Genomic DNA, 6,000 nt, shown 5'->3' with positions numbered 1-6,000 from the left:
GCCTCTGTGAGGCCTGGCCTAAATCTGCCTTACTTCTTGACCCACCTACTGGCCTTGGGTATAGCTTTTAAAAAGGGAAACTTTTTCTTCTCACTGATTCTAGATTCCTTCTTTATGGGCTGTTCTTTCTTCCCTTCTGCAACTCTTAGTATCCCTCCAGGTTTGTATGTGTTCAAGTACCCTGGGGTTTTGTCCTGATCTTTTTCTCTCTTCTTTTCTCCTCTGATTTTAAGTACCTGGGCCCTCTCTCCATTACTATCGTACCACTGCTTTTCTCATTTACTCCAGAGAGTGAGATTTGCTGTTCCCCCTACTCAAAACACTCCTCATCTCATTTTTTTTTTTGGTGTTGTTTTTTTCTGTTTTGTTTTGGTCGGTCGTGGGGCTTGAACTCTGGGCCTGGGTGCTGTCCCTGAGCTCTTCAGCTCAAGGCTACCACTGAACCACAGTGCCACTTCCCATTTTCTGGTAGTTAATTGGAAATAAGAGTGTCACAGACTTTAGTTCCTCAGCTGGCTTTGAACTGCAATCCTCAGACTTCAGCCTCCAGAATAGCTAGGATTACAGGCGTGAGCTTGGCTTTTTCCTATTTTTTTATGATATGTTTTACTCATTTTGCATTTTTTGAACGGTGGCTGCCAGCCTAAGCACTAACCTTGAGTTTTCTGTGTTTTTGTTTGTCGTTGTCATTGCTCTGTTTCTTGAGCCACAGTCCTACTTCTGGCTTTTTGGGAGTTTATCGGAGATACAGATCTCACAGACTTTCCTGTCCAAGCTGACTTTCAACCTTGACCCACAGCCTCAGCCTCCCGAGTAGCTAGGACCTAATTGTGCCCAGCTTTCTCTTCACATTGTTTTTATTGTTGGGATAATGTATAGAGGGGTTACAGTTACATTTGTCAGGTAGTAGGTACATTGCTTCTCACACACAGATCCCCCCTCTCATGTTTTTGTCCCCATTTCCCTCCCTCCACCCCCTCTCAATCATCTTGTTTCCCTCCTCCCCCATCCCTTTCCTACTTCAAATAAACAAATGAATGTATATACAATATGCCAAGGTAATAAAGTAACAGTATGAGATTCAACATGAGGGCAAAAAAAGAGAAAAATAACACAGTACATTAAGAATGACAATCACGCAATATAAAGCTCTTGTTCCCACATCCTAGAATTTCTTTCAGTTAGTCTCATCCTATTTGACCTTATTTTCATATTCTTTAACATCACAAGTAGAGAACTTTAGTCTGTCTTGGCCACTGCTATATCTCCATGTTAACAGCAGTGATTAAAATGATAGGTATTCCATAAATATTAAATGATAATTAAGTAAACAAAAGCATAGGGTATGCCGTCTAGATCTGGAGGCTGTGATTTGTTCATGTAGTAAGAACTGCATTTCTGACTTGTTCCTTGTGAATGTCTAAGAGCTTAGTGAACTGAGTTTAGTTAGTGAATTATTATTATTACTATTATTTTGCCAGTCCTGGGGCTTAAACTCTGCACCTGCATACTATCCTGGGTTCCTTTTACTCAAGGCTAACACTTGAGCCACAGCACCACTTCTGCCTTGGAGATAGGAGTCTCATGGACTTTCCTGCCTGGACTAGCTTGGAACAACAGTTCTCTGATCTCAGCCTTCTGAGTAGCTCTGATGACAGGCACAAGTCACTGGCACCTGGCCTCAGTGCACTTTAAGCTCTTTCTATTTAAGATCTGGTGGTTGAGATCTCTTCATGAATTGCATTGGCAATATATTGATTTTCTTAGATGAAATGCTCATAAAAGGAAATCCTGTTTCATGGATGACTTAGTTTCCTGAGAACTAAGATATGTTAAAAAAAAAAAAAAGAGAGAGAAAAAAATACCAGAAAAAATACTCGATTTGTTTCCGAAAATACTGTGAGTCTCTAACATTCTCTAAAGGTTATTATTACCTAAATAACAGTCACAGAGAGACTGTCAAAAGAATAATGATATCATTTGGCAGTTGCCGTGCACGGCAATGGGAGTACATGTCCTGGAGTAAGTTATGAGTCAATGCTCTGTTGAGTGGGGTTTCTCTGAATTGTTGCAGTCTTAAAGAATGCGAAAGATAGTCTTTGTTATAGCAATTTGGACATATGTGTGAGGTGTGCATAGAATATGGAATTTAGTTTTTATAGAAAACAGATGAAAAGTATCTTCTGAAGACCCTTAGAAATCGCTGGAAACAATATTTATTTAAGCCAGCACCTCCTTTCATTATTTCACAGCTTTAAGTTTGTGTCTGACATGACCAAGTTTATGTTGAACTCAGCAACAATCACCTTGGAAAATAGGTTTCATTAAAATATAACACGAGCCTATATTTGGTGGGTTTTCAACCACATCAATTATTGTTGTTGGTAAATGATTCCTTGAGACCTCCATTGGTGATGGGCACTCATTGCAATAGTCCTCGCTCCATATGGGGTGAGTCTGCACCATTTTTGACAGTGCTCTTTCTCCTTCCTTCCTTCCTTCCTTCCTTCCTTCCTTCCTTCCTTCCTTCCTTCCTTCCTTCCTTTTTTTTTTTGTTGGTGGTAGACCTTGAACTCTAGGCCTAAGGCACACTGTCCTTGAGCTCTTAGCCCTCTACCAGTTGATCCACAGTGCCGCTTCCAGTTTTCTGGTGGCTAATTGGAGGTAAGAGTGTCATGGACTTTTGTGTTCTGGCTGACTTTGAACCTCAATCCTCAGATCCTAAGTAGCTAAGATTACAGACGTGAGCTACTAGAGCCCGACTGTCCTTACTTTCTGATAAAAATGTTTCCAGACTCATCTTTTTCAAATCAGACTCCCAACCAGGAAGCAGGCATTTCTCCAGGGAGAAATTCCTTTCAGTGGGAACTCTCATTAGATGATACAGCTTGGGAACTAGAGGTTGCATTTCCATTGGCTCAATCATTCTTTCTGAATATTCTCATAAACAGTCTAGAAAATGCTTTTTTAAATTTTGGAGTTAAGATACGTTTGCAGCATGGATTGCACTGTGACACTATCCTATGTGGAAACAGTAAACTTCAAACTCAACCCTGGGACTAGTTTCTGAAAGATCAAAAGCAGAGCCTAAACTCATACAACTGACATTGTAATCAAGACTTACTAGATTTTCTAAACAAAAAAATCCGTAAACAAATTGGTTTTACAACCATATTCTCTAATTGTGACAAAAGTCTTGAATCTCAACCAGATGAACATTTATTTTGCTTAGCGATGTAGCTCCATTGTAGCCTGCTGTGGCCCTGATGGGTGCTTGGATTCCTTGTACTACAAAAACAAACACAGAACTCCTTAAAGGAAGGAAAGGAGGGGGGAGGGAGGGAGGGACAAAGGAAGGATTGATTTTGTATTTTATTCTATCACTACACACACACACACACACACACACACACACACACACACCACAGGGGATTTCATGATTTCATGTAACAAGTCTAATACAGTTAGCAATTTGTATGGTGAAATTACAATTATTTAAAATCCCTTGGAATAGTTCCTATGTGTGTGATTGCTGTTATGTTACCACTAGGCAAATAAGTTCATTTGTTTTATATTTTTAATTGTATTTTATTGTTGGAGTAATGTATAGAGGGGTTACATTCATCAGGTAGTGGGTACATTACTTCTTGAACATTGATACCTCTTCCCATGTTTTTCTCTTGCTTCCCCTCCCCCATCCCTCCCCATCATCAAGTATTTTCCCCTTCACTTCCTATTTCAAATAAACATGTATACAATATACCAGGTACCAAAGTCAGATACAGTAACAAGGTGAAATAAACCATGAGGGGGAAAAAAAGAGAAAAGAAATGACTTCACATAGTACATTAACAACAACAATCACAAAGATAATGAATGTGTGTGTGTATGGATGTGTGTGTATTGGTACTGAAGTTTGAACTCCAAGAGGCTTTTACTCTCACTTGGCTTTTCTGCTCAAGGCTGGCACTCTATGAGTTGAGCCACACTTTTACTTGCTTTTTGTTCTGATTGGAGATGAGAGTGTCTCCAATTTGTCTCCCTGGGCTGGTCTTGAATCTCAATTCTCAGATTTCAGCCTGCTGAGTCACTAGAATTACAGATGAGAGCCTGCAGTGACTGGCTTATTTGGCTTATTCATTTTGGGAGGTTGTTTTTTCAAACTTAATTTTGTTTTGTGATTATGGAAAATCTCTTCATATTTCACAGTTAATTCTATAGACAGTGCTAGAAGATACTTTTTATTATCCTCGGAAATCATTTCTTCAGTTGTATACTTATGTTTCCACTGTTTAATTTTAATATTAGGAAATATATAGATAATCTTACCTTTTTCTTCTTATAGAATAACATGGTGGTCATACTTTTCTTCATCTTGCTTACTTTCCAGTTAGTCCTGTATCCTGGAGACCATTTTCATTCTAATGTGCAGAGTCTTCAGCTCTTTTACCCATTGCCAAAGTGCATCAGAACTTACCAGTCTCTTACTGATGGAAGGTTGGTTTGGTTCCAATATTTAGTTGGCATAAAGAATGCTGTGATGGGATTGGAGGCGTGACTCAGTTTCTAGAGTACCAGCCAATAAGAAAAGTGTCAGATATTGAACTTGAGTTCCCATCTCTGAACAAAGGAAATAAGAAAGAATATGGTGGTGAGTACTTTTATCCATAGTTCTATATTATTTTTACTTTTCTTGTGACTATTTTTGGAGAGCATTGTAGAAGTCGGATAGCTAAATCTCAGGGAAAATGCCATGAAACTGGCTGGCTATTGTTCAGCCTCTTCCCTGCCTCCAACCCCATGGACATTGTTCAGCTTATTCAGATTTTCCCCTGTCATTTCTGTACTTAATATTTTATCTTCTACACTGAGATGTTGTTTTGGGGTTTGTCTGTCCATGCATATTTCTACTTTACGAATGTGTCTCTCTTGAGTTTTACCAAAACCAAAACAAGTATGAGGCAAGCAGAAAGGTAGGAAAGAGAGAATGAAGGCTGTGGTTCATCCTGCCACAGGCCTAACCTGTGTGCCACCTGGTAACCATTTTTTTTTTACTAGGAAGGAATTTAGTTACAGCTTCCCACACTCCCAGGACACTGAGGTGAGATATCAGTACTAGCCACACTGATAGCTCAGGGGGCTCAGTGGAGCTCTGCAGTGACCTCCTAAGGCTCTTTCCAATCAAGGAGAGACTCTTCCTTAGAGGTCTGGTCCCAGCATGGGGGGTGGTTAGGGGAGGTTGTGGGGGGGAAGCATCCTGCTGCCCCAGCTGTGTTCTACCCAGCTCAGCAGGGTTCCCTCTCCAAATCCCACTCTCTTCCATTCCCTGACACATGAGGATAATGGGATGGTATCCATTTCATTTCACTTGTTTTAGATAATGTAACTCAAAGCTTATGTGCTAAAATGAATTTGTAGATAAGAGACCTACCATGCCTTTGAACTTCAGCCCTCAGAACTCAGCCGCCGAGTAGCTAAGCTTACAGGAATGAGCTACTGGAACCTGGCTGAAGTTCACTTTTATGACTCAGGTAGGAGGAGAGTATGTCTCAAGAGCTGACCACGATTAGTTATCTAGCAAAATACAATGCTTACTTTTTGTTTTAACCTCAAGAAGCACTGGTCTCATCCTTCAGTGAATTTCAAAATACAAGAATTTCAGAGAGTCCTAGAGATAGGAGGATCAAAAATTTTTTTTAATAGATCTCATTTTATTTTCTACCATTAACACAGATTTTTTCTTTTAGTGACCTCTAAGCCAATGACTTCTTGAACACATATTTTACTTCTTTGTTCCTTCTTTAAAGAAAGAAAGGCCTGTTACAATAGCAATGAATAATCTAATGGGATCCTGCTGTTACTCCCTACTGCTTTCAAGTAAGTGTGTTGTCACACTCCAGTCTAACATCCACACACCCACCCAGCCTGCCCCCAATTAAGGTGCCAACCCCTGCCTTGCTTTCAGCTACTAGAGAACTGATTGCCTCTTAGACGTCACTC

Source organism: Megascapheus bottae, chromosome 8, assembly GCF_031878675.1.
Source record: "Megascapheus bottae isolate mThoBot1 chromosome 8, mThoBot2.hap1, whole genome shotgun sequence".
NCBI classification, from domain to species: Eukaryota; Metazoa; Chordata; class Mammalia; order Rodentia; family Geomyidae; genus Megascapheus; species Megascapheus bottae.
Note: the sequence above shows the minus strand (reverse complement) of the source record.